The sequence below is a fragment of the Musca domestica genome, unplaced genomic scaffold, assembly GCF_030504385.1.
Source record: "Musca domestica strain aabys unplaced genomic scaffold, Musca_domestica.polishedcontigs.V.1.1 16, whole genome shotgun sequence".
NCBI classification, from domain to species: domain Eukaryota; kingdom Metazoa; phylum Arthropoda; class Insecta; order Diptera; family Muscidae; genus Musca; species Musca domestica.
In genome coordinates this window covers 1,723,968-1,745,371 of record NW_026712219.1, presented here as the reverse complement: position 1 = coordinate 1,745,371, position 21,404 = coordinate 1,723,968, and the positions used below count along the sequence as shown (strand labels likewise).

General features: G+C 37.0%; 1 pseudogene; it reads right to left on the bottom strand.

The window, feature by feature from the left end:
- LOC131801370 (uncharacterized) overlaps positions 1-21,157 on the bottom strand; it is a 204,773-nt pseudogene extending 183,616 nt beyond the window's left edge.
- Positions 21,158-21,404: the final 247 nt, after the last annotated feature.

Below are 21,404 nucleotides of genomic sequence, written 5' to 3'. Positions count from 1 at the left end.
AGAGCGGCCATCGGCTGTTATGACGGCTCACACCATCACTATGGCCAGCGCTTAAGTTCTAATGGCCAAACCAAAGGTGTACATTTTCAGCCGAACTCTTTGGCAAGTGACCACGATCATTCTGTTTGTTTACAAACCGCTGGACAACGAATGTTTTCTCATCGGAGACGGAGAAAACCAAGTTCACCACTTTCGGCCATGCGTAACAACTCTTTAGCTCTTTTGAATCTATTTATATCCTACAACACAAATTGGTCAGGGTATTATGTATTTGTGTATTTGTTTGTAACAGGCAAAAGGAAATGAGGTAGACCCATAGTTCATTTTGATGATCGGCATAGAATCACATTCTGAGTCGATTTATGCATGTCCGTCCGTCTGTCCATGTATTTTTTTAAACATAGTACAGTTCGCATTTATTACCCGATTTCATTTGTTTGGCCCAAGGACGAAGATAATCGGTCAAAATTTAGATATACCTCCCATATATATCATCGTCCGATTTGCTTTTTATTGTCCACCAAATGTGTAATATTAGCCCGAATAGTATGGAATTTTGTACATACAACCACACTATCTCGCTTTAATTCCATCACAAATTACATTTTTTTTTGGAAAACTCTCAAGACACTGCTTTTGTACGATTGTAAAAATATATAAGCTAGCACTGAAATAACAGCTGTCGGCTTAATAATGGCAGCAGTCTGAAATTGGTTGCAGTTTCTTCATCTCACCCTGTGTATATACAGTTTGCGTTTGCTAACCGAGTTTCATTTTACGCAAAAATTGTGTGTTTATATTTGTTTCATTCAACTCTTGTCATCGCAGTCGTCGTCATCGGCATCATCATTTGCTTTTTTGTGGAGAATTTGCGCTATTTGCCCTATCATAATGAGCCTGCCATGTTGATGTTGATGTCGATGAGGTTATTTTTTCTCCTCATGTTCGCTTTTTCATTTATACCCCGGTCAAATGCCTGCTGTACAAATTGCTTTAAGCCTCCTGATTCATGGAAGTGACCAGCTTAAGGGTATCAGTGTTTGTTTTGGGTGATATTACGTGGTTTTAGATGGAAGCAAAACTATGTGGCAAATGCCACCTCGTTTTCACAAAATGTCGATGAGTGGGCAACACTAGGGTATTTATTTGTCAAGATCATGTCATTCGGACTTCACAATCTATAAATAACCAGTAAAGAAAGGTCAAAAGTCGGGCGGGCCGACTATATGGTACCCTACACTTCCATGCGAATTTAGTGGAGCTAATGTAACAAAAACCAGTAAAGAAAGTCTTAAAGTCGGGCGGGGCAGACTTTATGATACGCTACACCACTTTGCTAATTAGTTGAGCTCCAATCGGAACCGATCTCGATAAAATTTGAGCTGTATTTGATATATTTCCCTGAATATCGTTGTTACGGAGTGCATATTACGGCTGTGGGTAACAAATATAACAAATCGGATGAACAGTATATATGGGAGCTATAGCTATATCTGAACCGATCTTCACCAAATTTGACATACTAGCTTCTAGACTCAATTCCAAAGTGTCAAATTTCATCCAATTTGGGCAGATATTAGACGTTTGGTGCACAATCCAAGGTAAATCGGACGAAGTTATATATGGGAGCTATATCCAAATCTGAACCGATCTCGATAAAATTTAGCAAATGTATTTCTGAGCTGTATTTGATATATTTCTCCAAATATTGTTGTCACAGAGAAAATAACAAATCGGATGAAGAATATACATAGGAGCTATAGCTATATCTGAACCGATTTCGATCAAATTTGGCATACTTATTTTGAGGTCCAATCTGATCGTACGTGCAAAATTCCATACTATTCGGACTGATATTACACGTTTGGTGCACAATAAAAGGCAAATCGGACGAAGTTATATATGTGAGCTATATCTAAATTTTGACCAATTATCAATATTTCAATAGGGTTCGTCCTTGGGCCAAACAAATGATTTGTGCAAAATTTCATCTGGATAGGGCAATAAATGTACAATCTTCACAAAAATACATGGACAGGCGAACATGCATAAATCGACTCAGAATGTGATTCTATGCAGATCATCAAAAGGAACTATTGGTCTATCTCGTTTCCTTTTGCCTGTTACAAACAAATGCACAAAGACATAATACCCTGACCACCTTGTGGTGTAGGGTATTTTTTTTTTTTTTTTTTTTTTTTTTTTTTTTTTTTTTGGGAAATTATGTGAAGTAGATTATTGCAACTGTGAACCAAATAACATTGCTGTATACTGCATGATATGACCTCGAGAAGGATTATATTAAAAAATACTTATTGGAGCAATAGATTTATCGGACCGAGTTTAAACAAATGGTCAAATTCGATTGAAAACTATTCAATTTGGCCTGATATTACATATATGGGGAACAAAAACCGTAAAATCGGATGAAAATGACTATCAAAGCCATACTAAAATATGAACCGATCTCGATAAAATTTGGCAGAGGTATTTCCGAGCAGTATCTGATGTCCGATATTAAATATCACTGTTGTTGAGGGCATTTTATGCATGTGAGGGTCTTTAACACCAACTCGGATGAAACATACAGGTTGAGATAAGAAAATACAACAAAGTCAAAGGCCATAATTTTTACATTTTTTATTTTTGTTGTTCTGCGGTATTTTGGCTCATTCCCGGCGAGGAATGATCGGCACTTTGGTATTTTTTAGTGCCCACCTTGCTTTCCAAAATACTCCAGACACAATAGTCTAACGGACTGGTATCCAGAGATTTTGGTGGCCATTGTGCGCTAAAAATTAAGGGAGGAACCTCATTTTGTAACTATTCTTGAGTGGCGCGTGCTGAGTGCGATGTTGCTGAGTCCTGTTGGTATGTCAAAGGTCTGCGGCCAAAATTTGTGCATGCCCAAGGCTTCAATACACCCTTCAGAATATTTTCGCGATAATATTCGACATTTATTGTAATGCCACGGACGATTAATACGAGCGGAGAGCGGCGGTTATGGCGGCCCACACCATCACCATGGCCCGTGCTTGAGTTCTGGTGGCCAACGGAAGGTGCACAATTTCTGCTGACCTCATTGGCAAGTTAACACGATCGTTTTGTTTGTTTACAAACTGCTGGACAACGAATGTTATCTCATCGGAGAAAACCAAATTCGACAGTTCACCACTTTCGGGCAAGCAAAGCAACTCTTTAGCTCGTGTTAATATTTTCTTCCGTCCACTTCCTTGACGTCGGGTCACGCCACCAGTATCACGGTAACCAGCGATTGTACCAGACAGAAACAAGTTAAAAAGCAGTAAGTTCTGCAGGGCCAAACTTTGAATACCCTCCAGCATTTAGAACGAATTTGGAATTTAAAAAAAATAATAAAATCCTTAAAAAATTATTTTAAATTTTAATAATACCGAACATTGCCGTTATATTGGGGTCTATACGACGTGGACCTACATATTCAAATTCGAAACGTGAAATAAACGGTGAATAATGTAGTTAAAATCATCAAAATATCATATATAGGGAGGTACCATTATATCGGAGCTGTGCGAAGACCTGGACCAGCATAGACCATTTTCTGTCACAGGCTAGAGCATCCATTACTAACGTCAAATACGATATCTCAAACAATTTCGGTGGGTATTGTACCTAAGCTCGTCAAAATACCGAATATAGGGAGGTATTGATATATGGGGCCTATACGAAGACCTGGACCTGCATAGACATTTTTCTGTCACAGATTGTAGTTCCCATTACGAACTCGAAATACGTAGTTTAAAAAAATTCCGGTGAATAATGGCGCTGAAATCATCAAAATACCGAATTTTGGGAGGTACTGTTATATGGGAGCTATACGAAGACGTGAACCTGCACAGACAATTTTCTGTCATAGGCTGTAGCATCCATTACTAATCTCAAATACTAAATTTGAAACAATTCCGGTGAATAATGTCACTAATATCATCAAAATACCGAATATAGGTAGGTACCGTAATATGGGGGCAATACGAAGACGTGGACCTGCCCAGATAATTTTCTGTCATAGTCTGTAGTATCCATGATCAAGAATATATATACTTTGTTGGGTCTGACATGAGTATTTCGAGCAGTTACAAACGGAATGACAAAGTTAATATACCCTCCATGGTATGGTGGAGGGTATAAAAATTTATTCCCATTTAAATGCTGGAAAGCTCTTCATTTCTTCCTGTGCCGCATTTCGTATACGTAATGATATTACCTATACGCCACATGGTATCAATTGGACAAAATTGATACCAATCAAATGAATAAATATTTTGAGATCCCAATGCCAATCAAATAAACATTTTCATTTTGATTTTAATAATTAAACAAACAAAAATGTGTGTAAATTGAAATTACTCAAATGATTTATATCGGAACATGTAATGATTATTAGTGTTCTTAGTACGTTTCCAAATATTTCCAAATGCCAAGTGGACTGGAGAAATATCGTATGGTATGTGTGTGACGAACAAAGCCTGGTATTTTGCCAAACAACAAAATTGAATGAATGAATAAATGGAAAGCAAAAATAATTTGCACATTTTTGCATTTAATTCACAAAAGTTCGGCAATGAAGTGAAAAGCGCAAAAACAATTGCCATCAACTAATTGCCCAAAAATAATGTGCTGCTGATGTAATATTTCCATATTTGGTTGGAATGCTAATGTCTGAACTATGGTTTGCTGTGGGAAATTTCATAATAAAACGAATTTAGACGTTTTGGTATTGTAACCATTAGCTATAATAGGTTAAAAATTAGGAATAATTGTTTTACAGTGACTCATAATTTGAACGTTTATCAAATATTAGAATTTCAAAGTAAAAAATCCAATTAAAGCATCATAGTGCCAAAAAATCTGCCAGCAAGTGCTCACTACCTCTTTAGCAAAATATTGACAAAAGGTCCATAAAAGGACGGGTGAGCCGACTATATGATACCCTAACCACTATGCGTATTCATAAAAAACTATGCACCTTATTCGAACGAGGGTATAAATCCATTATTTCTATTTGTCACGTTTTGGTCGTATTAAATTCTAGCCGTATGGCTGAGGGTATGATTAAGCAATTATAACTATATTTTTGTACCCTTGAAATAAGTATTGCCTGGGAACGCCAACACATTTAAGTTTTTACTTTCAGAGTGACCACAAAAAAATTCCAATGTTTAAGCCTTTACAACTAGCTCAAAACTATTGTACGGCTTTGCGAAAATCTCAATTTTATAAGACTCCTGTCCAAGGGACGACGCTCAATCTAAACTCCAAGACATAAGCTCTTATCCATTGCCGAAATTAAAAAAAAAATATAACGTTTATACCCTTCCATCTCTTCATTACGGAGCTCCAAATATCTTTAACAATAAAATTGTACGATTTTGTATTTTGTATCGTACCCCTAAAGTGCGAAGTTCCAAAAATCCGGTGTGCTTTTCACTTCTCTCTTAAAATAATATAAAATATATATGAGATGAAAAAACCGCAACCAACTTCAGTCTGATGTCATTTCTAAGCCTCTCGTCCGACAGCTGTTAAAACTATTCCAGTGACAGCTCATTTTATTGTTTACAAACGTACAAAAGCATTTTGCTGAGAATTTTCCAGAAAAAAGTTATTCGTGCTGAAATACAAGCGTGATAGTGTGATTTCTTTATATTTGGCTGAAAAACCACAAGGGGCTATCGTTGGAGCACTCCAGCATTTAAATGTGAATAAATCATCTGTGTCTCGTACCATCGCTCGTTACCGTGATACTGATAGTGGACGGAAGAAAACATTAACATCAGCACAGATGGTTAGAAAAGTAAAGAAGCGACTTGATCGAAACCCTCATCGCAGTGGCCGAAAAATTTGCTCGTGATGCGAAACATATCGCAATATTCCATTCGGCAAATATTGAATAATGAGCTCGAATTGAAGCCATTAAAAATTCCAAAATGAAGGGTTGCTTTGCTTGGCCGAACGTGGTGAACTGCCGAATTTGGTTTTCTTCGATGAGAAAACATTCGTTGTCCAGCAGTTTGTAAAAAAACAAAATTATCGTGTTTACTTGCCAAAGAGGTCGGCTGAAAATGTGCACCTTCGGTTGGTACATGGCCATGGTGTGAGTCGCCATAACAGCCGATGGTTGCTCTTCGCTCGTATTAATCGACCGTGGCATCAGCATAAATGACGAATATTATCGCGAAAATTTTCTGGAGGGTGTATTAAAGCCTTGGGCACTCAAATATTTTGGCCGCAGACCTTGAACATTCCAACAGGACTCAGCACCCATGAATGGTTACAAAATGAGGTTTCTCGCTTCATTTCCAGCTCACAATGGCCACCAAAATCTCCGGATACCAATGCTTTGGACTATTGTGTTTGGAGTATTTTTGAAAGCAAAATTGGCTCCAAAAAAATACCAAACTGTCGATAACCTCAAGCAAGCGCTTCCCCGGGAATGGGCCAAAATATCGCAGAACAACATTCGGGCAGCGTGTGACGGTTTCATTGGCCGTTTGAAGGCCATCATTCGTGCCAAATCTAAACTAATTCTAAAATTGATGCTATTTCCGAAATTTTTTGCTTTCATTCAATAAAATTTAAAAAAAAATGTAAAAATTATTTTGTAATTTGTTGCAAATTTTTAACTCACCCTGTAATTATAAATTTGGAAGGAACTTGAAAAATCAAAAAAAGATCCTTCGAAAATACCTCTCAAATGAAAACCGTGATATGGGGCCTTTACGACGACATAGTCCTGCATAAGACATGGCCCTGCATACTAGCTTTATAGACGAAATATAAAACAATTCCCGTAAAAAAGGTCGCTTAAATCATTCACATAGCGAATATGTGGGGCTTCCGTTCTATAGGGGCTAGACCAAAACGTGGACATATGTAGGCACTTATTTTCCAGCTAGCGAAGAACTCAGAGTTAACTGCTTGAAAACTTTGGCTACAATCATCAAATACCGAATATCGGGACGTATCGTTAAATGGGGGAAAATGATATCGTTGACCGATATAGCTTGACCTATCTCTTAAGCTTCTTAACTTATTCCGTTTTGATTCTAGCGTGATTACAACAGACGGACGGACGGAGAGGATCATATCGTCTTAGATGTCTACGCTGATCAAGAATATATACAATTGGTAAGGCCTTAAAATATTATTTCGATGAGTTACACACGGAATGACGAACTTGATATAGCCTCAGTTGTATGAATGGAGAACTTTATAAAAACAAATTAATTAAACCCCCATAACCTACATTTACTTGTACTTTCTGTCCGATGCTCTGCTAATATCGGCTTATTTTTATACCCTCCACCAAAAAAAGTATGGAGGGTATATTAAGTTCGTCATTCCGTTTGTAACTCATCTAAATAATCATTTTAGACCCAACAAAGTATATATATTCTTGATCAGCGTAAAATTCTAAGACGATGAAGATGTGTCCGTCCGTCTGTCCGTCTGTTGTAATCACGCTACAGTCCAAAAGAATTAAGATAGGAAGCTAAAATTTTACACAGATCTCTCTTTTGTCTGCAGGCAGGTCAAGTTCGAAGATGGGCTATATCGGTCCACGATATCGTATAGCCCCCATATAACGGTACCCCCGATATTCGGTATTTTGATGATTTTACCCACATTTTTCAATAAAATTGTCTGAAAATCCACAAAAGGAGTCCCTTGTGGGCATTTTACCCCCTCATAAAGAATTGTCAATATAGGTCCACGATATCGTATATCCCCCATATAATGCTACCCCCGATATTCGGTATTTTGATGATTTTACCCACATTTGTCAATAAAATTGTCTGAAAATCCACACAAGTAGTTGCTTGTGGGTACTTTATACCTCGGCAGAAAATTATCTTTATAGGTCTACAATATCGTATAGCCCCCATATAGCGGTACCCCACGGTATTCGGTATTTTGATGATTTTAGACACATTTTTCAATGGAATTGTCTGAAATTCAACAAAAGGAGTCCCTTCTGGACATTTTACCCCCTCAAAGAGAATTGTCTATATAGGTTCACGATATCGTATATCCCCCATATAACAGTACCCCCCAATATTCGGTATTTTGATGATGTTAGCCACACTTTTCAATGGAATTGTCTTAAAATCCCCACAAATAGTTCCTTGTGAGTACTTCACCCCCTGAGAGAGAATTGTCTATACAGGTCCACGATATCGTATATCCCCCATATAACGGTACCCCCCGATATTCGATATTTTTATGATTTTACCCAAATTTTTCATCGGAATTGTCTGAAAATCCACACAAGGAGTTCCTTGTGAGTACTTTACCCCCTGAGAGAGAATTGTCTATACAGGTCCACTATATAGTATAGCGCCCATATAACGGTACCCCCGATATTTGGTATTTTGATGATTTTATTCACATTTTTCAATGGAATTGTCTGAAATTCCACAAAAAGAATTCCCTTGTGGGCATTTTACCCCCTCAAAAAGAATTGGCTATATATGTCCACGATATCGTATATTCCCCATATAACTGTACCCTCCGATATTCGATATTTTGATGATGTTAGCCACACTTTTCAATGGAATTGTCTTAAAATCCCCACAAATAGTTCCTTGTGAGTACTTCACCCCCTGAGAGAGAATTGTCTATACAGGTCCACGATATCGTATATCCCCCATATAACGGTACCCCCCGATATTCGATATTTTTATGATTTTACCCAAATTTTTCATCGGAATTGTCTGAAAATCCACACAAGGAGTTCCTTGTGTGTATTTTATACCTCGGCAGAGAATTATCTATATAGGTCCACGATATTGTATAGCCCTCATATAACGGTGCCCCCGATATTCGGTATTTTGATGTTTTTAGCCATATTTTTCAACGGACAGAGAATTCTCTATATAGGTGAACGATGACGTATAACTCCCATATAACGATACCCCACAGTATTCGGTATTTTGAAAATCCACACAAGGAGTTCCTTGTGAGTACTTTACACGCAGATTGTCTTTACAGGTCCACAATATCGTATATTCCCCCATATCGGCACCTTCCTATATTAGATATTTTAAAGATTTTAAAAGAACTTTAAATGGATTTTATTTTTTTTTGAAAATTTTCTAATTTGTTCCAAACGGTGAAGGGTATTCAAAGTTCGGCCCGGCCGAACTTACTGCTTTTTTACTTGTTCATTTCTCACTTAGAGGGGCCTTCGTGCAAAATCTCAAAAGTTTGTTCCATTTGTTCTGCTCAGCAAACGGACTCTCGTGCAAAATCTGAAAGGTCTAGCTCAATACACCGCCATATATTAACTTTCTACAATTGTGTACCATATTGTACCTTTTAGTACGTTCACAGGAATTTACAAATAATTCCGACTTTTTTTTAAGGAATTTGCTTCTCATGTAATTTAAAGTTCTAGATCAATAAAAATATTTAGTTGCGTGTCTTTTTATACTTTGGGCACTTTCCAAATTCTTACTTCAATATCCAAAAAAAAAGAAAAAAAAAAAACACATATCATTACACCCCAATAAACCCACATCCATCTACCTCCTAGTTCGCTGCCATAAAACTATTTGCCATTAAAACTTACCTTTAATTTGCACTCCTCCAAAGTGTTTAATTAGGAAATGAGAACAATTCGAAGATGTAATGATTTCACATGAAGTGCTGTTGGCGTTGCTGTTGTTCTTGACGGCCCGACTGGCTGCGTTTCGTGTGTGGTGCAACTCCTGCTACTCTGGTTTGTTTTATTTTTTCGTGTTGATGTTTAAACGTTTACAATAAACACGATTCACACACGCACCTTATGAAGGCCGGTCTGCCTCCGTATTGACCCACATTCGCAGCCCAAGTACCCCGAACAGTATACAAAAACATTCTGCAATAGAGAGGAGAACGCATGAGAAAAGGAGAAGTAAGAAAAAACAAGTTAGAAAGCAGTAAGTTCGACCGGACCGAACTTTGAATACCCACCACCATTTGGAATGAATTTAGAAATTTTCAAAAAATAAAATCTGTTAAAATCTTATATATATTCAAATTCAAATTAAAACAAGTAAGCAAAGGCTACAGTCGAGCGGGGTCGACCGTTGAATACCCTACAACACTATAATAAACGATACAGTTTATATAGCCAAGATACTCGAAAGGATTCCACAAGATATTGTGACAGATAATAAAAGAAAACTATCAGGGTTCGTTCTCTTATTTTCGAATAATAGCAACTTAAACTAATTTGCTCGTTTCCAATTTATTGGTAGATGTTGCAAGTATATGGTCTAGATCTGGAACCAATATTTCCCAAAGACCTATAATCTCTCAGAAGTGGTAAAAGATTAACATTTATTATTGGTTTTTGACTGATACGCATCTATATGTGATACAGCCATTTGACTATATTCTTCCACGAAATCAGCGTTAACGAAATAGTCAGAAGTGCGTCTTTCCTGTATTTGTGAATTCTCCAAAGAGTCACTGAAATGGACATTTTCGTATTTTGTCTTCAAAAGTTGGCAAACTATTTCACACATTGAATATTTTTGGATGGCCATTCAAAACTGCATGGCTTTAGCAATGTCCGGTAACCCCCATTCAAATGTGTCCCGATCCTCACGGGCAATAATTACGACCATTTTTCAGTTTTTTGGTCCATTTTAACCTCTAAATATATGGCGATCATCTCCAAAAAGATTAGGCTTCTATTCTGACCCTCATCTTATCTCCATGCAAAATATCGTAAGGATCGGGCCACAAATGCGATCTGTATATGATATCCTGATATCCGAACTACTTAGTTTTGTTAGCTGTAGAAATATTACCAAATGTTTAATTCAAAATTAAAATATGACAAAATTGAAAAAATATGAGAAAAAGTTATAAAATCAATATTTTCATCATTATAGAGATATTTGTATGCGATTTTTTAGACGTTTCTTCTTCCCTGCCAAGAGACCATTCTGAATTAATGAGAACTGTCGAAATCAGTTCAGCCGTTCTCGAAATATAAGAGATCTTTCAAACATATCTTCTTTGATAGAAATATATATCGCACATATTTTGCTATATATCCGATTTGTTGGATGTTAACATCAATGTAAAGATCAGAAGTAACCTTGTCAAGGCTTTGTGATTATGCCGGGATTTAAAATATTCGCGGTTTAATGAAAAATTTTGATTTTTTTCAACACAAAAGATATGGTCTATTTTACCCGCTAAATATTATCCGATGACCACCCAAATTGGAAAGCTTTTTCCCTGCCCTAAACTCTAGCTACATGCGAAATTCCGTTTTTGGTCCATTTCAACCCTAAATATAATGCGATCACCTCCAAAAGAAATAGGGTTCTATTCTGACCTTAACCCCACCTACATTCTAAATTTCGTGAAGATCGGGTCATAATTGCGACCTGTAGCGTGATTACAAATTAACATGGACAGACGGACAGACGGACAGACGGACGGACGGACATACATAGCTAGATGGACTCAGTTCGGCGAGCTAGGAAGATCCATATATACTTTCCTATATGGGAAACCAATATTTCGTGGTGTTACATAATTTTTGGCCCAATCAAACCTATGATACCCCCAACACATAGTGTTGTAGGTATAATTAAAATTCTAAACTAGAAATAAACGGTGAATAATGTAGGTAAATATCATCAAAATACCGTATATAGGTAGGTACCGTTATATAAGAGAAATACAAAGACCTGGACCTGTATAAAAAATTTTGTGTCACAGACTGTACTTCCCATTACGAACTCTACGAACGGAATTTGAAACTACTCCGGTGAATAATGTCGCTAAAATCATTAAAATTCCTAATATTGGAAGGTACCGATGTATGGGGGCTATACTAGGACGTTAACCTGCGTAGACAATTTTCTGTCCTAGGCTGTCGTATCCATTTCAAACTTCAAATATAAAATTTGAAACAATTCCGGTGAATAATGTCGCTAAAATCATCAAATTACCGGGAGGTACCGTTATATGGGGACGGATAGACAGGCAGACAGACACACGGACAGACACACGGACTTCGCTAAATCGACTTAGTATTTTAAGCTGATCAAGAATATAAATTCTTTGTTTGAGGAGTTACAGGCGGAATGACAAAATTAATATACCCTCCATAGTATGGTAGAGGGTATAAAAAGAGTATAACGTTGGTTGCTGCTTGTTTTTGTTCATTGAAACTTCAATAGATGTTAAGAAGACGAAACAATAACAAGGAGCTGGTAGAACAACAACACCACAACCGCCAACAAAAAACAATAACAAGAAAAGCAAAGGATATCAAAGGGAAAATGTTGTGTTGTTTTTAATAAAAAAAAGAAAAAACACAAGAAAAACAAAACCTGAATGGAACCCAGTACCCTACATACTTATGCACACAGACACACACACTCATCCACCTCCATACGCATTTGATGCTCCATGGCACTTTTATGCCGAAGAGTTCAACATAAAATCACTGTGAATTTCACACACATATGCAAATTCAATTGAGTGCATAAGTGAGTGTGTGTGTGCGTGAATTTACATACAAATGTAGATGTAAATATAATGACTGAAGGTAGGCAAACAGAACATACGTCCATCAGAAAGGATGTGGTTGGTTATTGCTGCTGCTGCTGTTGTTGTTCACTTGCTTTGCTCTTTTGTGTAAATATCCATCCATTTTTTTTTTTTCATTCTCGCACACATTTTACACTGATTGTTGTTTCTGACATTTTTCGCAATGCATTTCAACAATGACATGGCATATTTATCGGAAAATGAAGCATAATTTCAGAATTGTATGGTTCGATAGACACGCGCCGGTGTGTTGAGGTATTCAATTGAATTACAACGGACGAATACATTCACTATGCTGAAGATTTCATTGTGTTCTCGTACTTGAGATCGAAGAAGAAAGACATTTGAGTTGGAACAGGAGTTTTAATTGTGTCCACTGGGTTGAAAGTCTTAAATGAGATCTTCATGGAAGTAGTTTTGAATGAAATGGAAAATTTTAGGACAGTTGTAACTGTGGCTGTGTGGCAATAACCAGAAAATAGGGAAATCATAAATTCCATATTCATCTCAGGATTCTGTTTGGGAGATATAGCATGAAAGTAAAATACTTAGATATAGCATAAGTAAGTAAAATTGTATCCCTTTGTGAAGAATGGGTTCGCAGATCTATAGCATCTTCACAGCAAATCTTGTGTTAGCAAACATGTTTGTGTGTGTGAAATTTGAAGAGAGTACGATACTTATTTCTTGGTTAATAGTAGGATGTGTGATTTTCATATTTTGTGGGAGAGGTACCAGAAGGAGTGCACCAATATACTCCATTTTCACACCTGACCTAACACTGACGCAAATATTAGGATTTACAAACTTGGAGCAAAATCGGATTATTATTTCTCTTTCTGTGCAGAAGGAGTGGACCGATATTGCCCTTCTCCGAACTCGATCTAAGTTTGACAAAAATATTACGATGTACCAAGTTCGGACCAAGTCGAGAGTTATCGTGCGACAGACAGACGGACGAACGGACATCGCTATATCGGCTCCAAATGTTGTGAAACGGATTTGGTCCAAAGAGACCTAGGGTCTATAACCGTTATTTCGACTAGGCATGTTTTGAGTGTATCAAATGATATATACCCTCTGTAGCCATATGGCTAAGGGTATAAAAAACAGAATATCAATCCTTTTTAATGAAGTAGAAATGACATTTTTAAAATACAATCACATCTATTGACATTTGTGAACAGACGGATGCAAATACAGGATGAGATAAAAAAGCTGCTACAAAATTTATATTTTTTGGCCCATTCCCGGCAAAACGCTTGCTTGTGGTGATCGACACTTTGGAATGTCCAAAGTGTGCGGCCAAAATCTAGAATATTTTCGGGATAATATTCGGCATTTATGCTGATGCCATCGGCTGTTATGGTGGCCCACATCATCACCATGACCGACGCTTGAGCTCTGTTGGCCAACCGAAAGTGCACATTTTCAGCTGTTTGTTTACAAACTGCAGGACAACGAATGTTTTCTCTTAGGAGAAACCAAATTCGGCAGTTTACCACTTTCGGCCAAGCGAAGCAACTCTTTAGCTATTTTGAGTTTATTTTCTTTCTGTTGCGGTTTAAGTTCTTGCACATTTTGACTGAATGGGCCAATATTGTCTATTTCGTGTCGGATCTAAATAAATACGATATAAATATGGGGTAACTTGGTAAGAGGTTGGTAACTTCCTTCACTTTATATAACACATGTGAAAATTTTTAGAACATGTTAACATGTGCGTGAGGTAGAGGTAGGGTAAAGGTAAGGTAGAGCTCCCAGCTGATTACAATTATTTTCTTAGGGTGCCCGACTTCTGCCAATTTTGTGTATGTATTTGTTGTTGTGAAAAATAAAAACAAAATATTTTCAAAGTCAATGATTTGAAGAAACTTAAATTGCGGGGCGCCATTTATAATATTACCGAGATTTACCATGGAATTGAAAGATTGAACACTTAGGATCATATTTTTGAGAGAATATCCAGGCATTTCATTCACCTTCCGTGTTATTTGACTCATTTTAAAAATGAACAAATAATATGAAATAAATGAAACCAACTTGTTGCCTATAGTTTTGAATAATTCTGACAGCAAGCTGTTCTACCTCCTTATTATACCATGGTACCAGGTATCGTCGATCGAGGAAATTCATTTGTTTTATATTGCGGACATTTACGTAACGGTCAGAATTGACCTGTTCGTCTATTTGTGATTTCGCCGACATTAAAAATATTCGCGGTTTAATGGAAAAGTTGACTTTAATTTATCACAAATGCTATGGTCTATTTCAACCACTAAATGATACCCGATGACCATCAAAATTGGAAGGCTTCTGCCCAGCCCAAAGTTCTAGCCCCATGCTAACTTCCGCTTCGATTGATCTATAATTGTGACCTACAGAGCAATTGTAAAACCAGAAAATTTTTCAGTTTTTGGTCATTTCAACCCCTAAATATTATGCGATCATCTTCAAAAGAAATAGGTTTCTATTCTGACATTAACCGGGCAGTGATTGCGACCTGTAGAGTGATTACAAATTAACATGGATAGACGGACAGTCGAACAGACGGACGGACGGACATACATAGCTAGATCGACTTAGCTCGGCGACAGAGGAAGATCCATATATACTTTCCTATGTGGGAAATCAATATTTCGTGGTGTTACATAATTTTTGGCCCAATCAAACTTATAATACCCCTAACACAAAGTGTTGTAGGGTATAAATATTGGTATGGGAAAAATTACAAGAAAATCGAACATTTATATCGAATTTAAGGGAAATCATAAATTCCATATTTAAATCAGATTTCTGGTTGAGAGAAATATTTAGATATAGCAAGAGTTGTTTCGCAAGTTATGATAGATAAAAGTATTGAAAATTGTAACCCTTTGTGGGTGAGATACCAGAAAGGGGTTCGCAGATATTGTATTATGTTTGTATGTGTAAAATTTGATGAGAGGGATGTTTATTTCGCTTTCCTTGAGCGTTTTGTTTTTAAAAATCTTGAACCCTATGTGGGTCAGAAAGCAAAAGAAATGGTCCGATCTTTACCACATTTATAACAGATCTTGTGTTAATGAAAATATATTGAGAAGTACCAAGTCTGGAATGGAAACGGATGTTCATTTCGCTTTTTATGAGCTTCATGGATACTCAAAATTTTGAACCTTTGTGAGGAGGTACCAAAAGGAGTGGACCGATTTATTACATCTTCACAACAAATCTTAGTAGAAATAATGAGATATGTGAAATATAAAGAGAACCTGATGCTTATTTCGCATTTCGTGTTTTATGACCTTCATGGATATTCAAAATGTTGACCCTTTGTAGTGTAGGTACCAGAAGGAATAGTCCGATTTCTACAGTTTTTATAAAATATCATGTGTTGATGGAAATATTCAGATGTGCCAAGTCTAAATGGAATCGAATGTTAATTACGCGTTTTATAAGCTCAATGGGTATTCAAAATTTCGACCTTTTGTGGAGGAGGTACCAGAAGGAGTAGACCGATGTATTCCATCTTAACACCAGACCTTGGGGGTTTTTATGGAGAAGGTACCAGAAGGAGTAGACCGATGTATTCCATCTTAACACCAGACCTTGGGGGTTAATAAAATTATTGGGATGTGTGAAATTTGAGGAGAATCGGATTCTTACATCATATTTTATAATTTTCACATCACATCACATTTTTGTACTAGATCGAGAACTGAGGCAAATATTAGGATTTGCAAAGATGGAGCAAAATCGGATCATCGTTTCAAATTCTGTGCAGGAATATATATTTTTGAAAATTTCGACCTTTTGTGGAAGAGGCGCCAGAAGGAGTAGACCGATATATTGCATCCTATCACTAGACCTTGGGTTAATAACAATTTTGGGATATGGGACATCACATTTTATTAGAGCTGTAATTATTCAAAATGTTGACTCTTTGTGGGGAAGGCACTAGGCACATTTTTACCGTATCAAATGATATATACCCTCTCTGAGGGTATAATAAAGGGTTATTTTCCCGAGCTATAGGAATGTTTTACTAAAAATACATTAAATTCAGAAAGAAAATGTTGAAATATTTATGTATGCAATTTAATGTTTGAAGATTGCTTCACGCAAGTGTTGACAGCGACTGCTTCTTGGATGGATCTTGGCTGCCAATTTACCGGTGTCGAACGTGAAAGAAAATGTTCACCGAACTCGTCTCTCAATAGGTCCATTGTTACGAGTTTTATGTGGCATGATGAGAGCATATGCCATGCAATTCCTTTGTCACTTTTGGCAGAACACTTTAGAGTTGCCAAGTATTGCCAAAAAAGATAACATGAGACCCACAAAAAAAAAACTGCCTTTTACCCCACTTTTTGTTCGATGAAATCCATTTTGGAGTCGATTCAAGCAATATCCGTTCATCCTTTCATTTGGTGCTCACCATAACTCACGAATAGAAAGTCAGACATTCTAGGCATATTGTGTCTTCGACTATAATCTCGATAACAATACGAAGAATACTCTGATCCTCAAGCGAGTCACCTTTTACAAAATATGGTTATAAGATCTGTCTCTAATGCGATGGTACAATGGATGCTCGGACATAACCCCCATTGCAATTACGGCTACTTAATATAGTTATAAAATTTAGATTTTCCTCAGAAGAATAAATGTCAAGCCCCGACCGAAGGCCGTCTACTTAAAAAAATGCTATAAAGGTTAATTGCATATTAGTGGAGATAGTCATGATTTTTATCACATATATCTTCGGAACTCCAAGAGATATCAGCATATTTGCCACCATTTAGGAAATTCAAGAGTGTAGGCTGTAGACATTAATTCCTCATGTTGGGTCCATTTTTGACTTCTTAGAGGTTAATCAAAAAGATCCGTACAAAAAGTCTAAATTTCCAGCCAAAAAACAATTACTTTGCCGTAATCGGGTTAAAAACACTGCCCGAATGTTGCTCTGCGGTATTTTGGCCCATTATCGGCGAGGCGCTTGCTTGAGAAGATCGACACTTAGGTATTTTTTAGTGACAACCTTGCTTTCCAAAATGCTCCAGACACATTAGTCCAACGGATTGATATCCGGAGATTCTGGTGGCCATTATGCGCTGGAAATGAAGCGAGGAACCTCATTTTGTAAGCATTCATAAGTGGCGCGTGCGATTATGCTGAGTCCTGTTGAAATGTCCAAGGTCTGCGACCAAAATATTTTCGGAATATTTTCGCGATAATATTCCGCATTTCATCTGATGCCACGGTTGATTAACACGAGCAGAGCAGCGACCATCGACTATCCGCGCGTACTGAAATTCATTTTATTCGGACTGATATTACGAATTTGGTGCACAATACTTATAAAATCGGACTACATTGTATATATGAGAGCTATATCCAAATCAGAACCAATTATTACCAATTTCTATAGGCTTCGTTCGTGGGCAAAACAAATGATTTCTGGGCAATTAATGCGGCCTATACTTTACAAAAATACATGGTAAGACAGACAGGCGGACGGACACATATAAATTGACTCGGAATGTGTAGGTGCATATCATCAAAAGGAACTAATTCGTTTCCTTCTGCATGTTACAAACAAATGCACAAAGATACAGGGTTGCCTATTCCAATCGACGGACCTTTGGGCCCATTCCAATCGACGAGGCTTGTCCGCAGGCAACATTCTTTGCGTCAATTGAATTTTGTACGGGAACAAATGCAAGTCAATGCGAATAATCCGTTGTAAAGTGGACCGAGCCATGCCCAACTGCTGAGAACGGCGTTTTTGGGATGTTCTTGGAGACCTCTCAACACTGGCTCGTACGGCAGCGATATTCTCGGCCGATCGCCTTGGTCGACTTTTATATGGCCTCTTCGGATTAGAAGGAGCCTTACCAGTCGAAAATTGTTCGTATAAACGCTTAATGGTGTTCTTAGAAGGCGCACTTCTCACATTTTTTAATGTTTTAAAAGCACGTTGAGTTTTCACAATTGACTTCCTCTGTTGAATGTAAATTGCAACTATTTCAGAGCGCTCGCGTGGCGTGTATTGGTTCATGGTAAAAATCTGCTTGGACTGACGCCTCAAACGCGGTATGTCATTAAGCGATGTGACATCTCTGTCAAAAGTTATGGCGTTGCCAGATGGATCCGTCGAATACGGCACAGTGTGGCGTATAAAGAATGTAATAGTAATACAATACTCCATAACAAAACCCCTTTACTTGTCGAAGCTCCGCGAAGGAAGAAACGCATGGAAGATTTTTTTCGTGGGATTCCATGCGGTTTTTGAGCGGACCACAAAATGTGAATTTTAAATTCACAAAACTTTTTTAGCGAACTGTTTTTATAGCCTCCACCATACTTTGGAGGGTATATTAACTGTAACTACTCGAAATACTCATGTAAGACCCAACTAAGTATATATATTCCGGATCTGCGTAAAATTCTATGTCGATTTAGCGACGTCCGTCTGTCTGTCCGCCTGTCTGTCTTTGCAGACATGCTTATTTTGCAAGTAGGCAGGCTAAGTTCGCCCCCACATAACTGTACCTCCCTGTATTCGATATTTTGATTATTTTAGCGAATTTATTCACCGGAATTGTTTCAAATTACGTATTTGGAGTTCGTAATAGGAACTACAGTCTGTGACAGAAAATTGTCTATGTAGGTCTAGGTCTTCGTACAGGCCACATTTGAAGTTCGTAATGAATGCAACAGACTGTAAAAGAAAATTGCCTATGCAAGTCCAGGTCCTCGCACAGCTCCGATATAACGGTACCTCCCTATATACGGTATTTTGATGATTTTAACTACGGTATTCACCGTTTATTTCAAATTTCGAATTTGAATATGGTAGTGGCTTTTGACAACAATGCCTATATAGGTCTATATATATATAAAGGCTATATTCAGTGTTTTTAGATGTTAACAGAATTTTTAACGGATTTTATTTTATTGAAAATTTCCAAATTTGTTCAAATAATGGAGGTTGTTCAAAGTTCGCATCGACCGAACTTACTGCTTCTTTACATGTTTTTTTTTTTTTTCATTTAACACAATTTGCTTTACACTTTTTATATCCAATATTGAAGTATTTCAATAACACTTTAAGTCATGGAAGACTTTCAAACCTACTAATTGCACACATTCAAAATAGATATGTTAAATATTCAAGGATATTGGGTACATTGCACAATTTCCCAACTTAATGGGGCAGACAGTGGCACACAACGCAATTTCTTATTATTTTCCCAAATATCTTCAATTTTGAGAAAGCATGTTACCTTCAATTTTCTTCTCCGATTTCTTCAGAATAATTTTCGAATATATCATACTTTTCGGCATAAAACAAATGTAACTAACCGATATTTTATTTCACAGAATGCATTTGAAGATACATTAATTATACGAAAGGAAATGCAACCTAAAAGAATTCCAAGAATCCATTTTGCCTTCATTTTCTCAGAATCGCACAGACACACATGCACACACATACATTGGTAATTCAAGCCAAACATCATTACTTCGGAGAAAGCGTGAAAGGTCCTTTCTTCATTTTTGTGTGTTTCTTTCTGTGCTGGATTTACTGTTGCTGTATGTTGGTTAGCCTTTGTGCAATTTCCTTCCATGTAGGTTTTTTTCCTTATTTCACACTTTTTCGTTCACTTCAAGGCAAACGACAGCATAATGGCCCAAAGTATGCCAAATGGGGTAGGGGAGGAGTGAGGGGTAAGCGAAAGGATTTTCATTATAACGTTTCGCTCGTTACTTTTATGGCACACGTTGCTTTTGTGGTTGTTGTTTTGTTGTGCTCTCTTTCTGTTTCTTTTGAATCCTTTTTGTGTCACTGTCCTTAATACATCTATTACATGGCAGCATGAATGCTTGCATGTGTGTGTGAGGGTGTATGTTAAAGTTTACGTTTGTGCGTAATTTTTTGTTTTTTTTTTGCTTTTTTACTTGGATTTACTTACACAACACAATACGGGATGTTTTGACTTTTTATTTTGCTTGGCTGTTTGTTTGTTTATTTGGCTGGTTGCTTTGTGGCTCTTGTTAAACGATTTGTTTTCGTTGTTAATTTTTTGTTGATGGGGGTTTGTGTGTGTGTGTGTGTATGAGTGAATGTCATACATACACTTTCTCTTTTGGCCTTAACTTGTGTCACAGCTTATTAAAAACAACAAAAACAATATTTTTTCACTTTTCCCACCAACTCTTGATGAATGCACGCAGTCACACACATGCACACTCACAAAGGCAGAAAGATTACCACCACCGTTACACGGAATTTTACTCATTGACACACATACACCGATACACAATGAAGCTTCGCGTCGCGTCGAGTCGCATCAAACAAAGACAATGCTTACGCATACACACACATTTGCAAAATTTATTAGGAAAACGTAACAAAAGTGACGAACACAACGGACACAGGATAATAACAATGAAACCGTACAGAAGAAGAGGAGGAAGAATGAAGGAATATTATGGTAAGAAAATGAAATTTTCACACGATTTTGTTGCTAGAACAAAAAAAAAAAAAAAAAAAAAATGCAAAATAATAGTTTTTTTATTTTCTCAACAGGAGAAGGATTTCTGCGGCCAATTGTTTATGGAGTTATCAAAAAATGAAGTATACTTTTAGGCGCCTGCAAATGCTGCTCCAAACAACTTTCACTTTCTTTGCGAATTCTTCAGGATTCCGTTTTCTCTTCTTTATCACTTTATTTTGTATATATATTTTTTTCTTTTGGTTTTCTATTTTCTACACTTTTTTACTAATTTATTTTTCTGTTTGCAAAATATTTGATTTT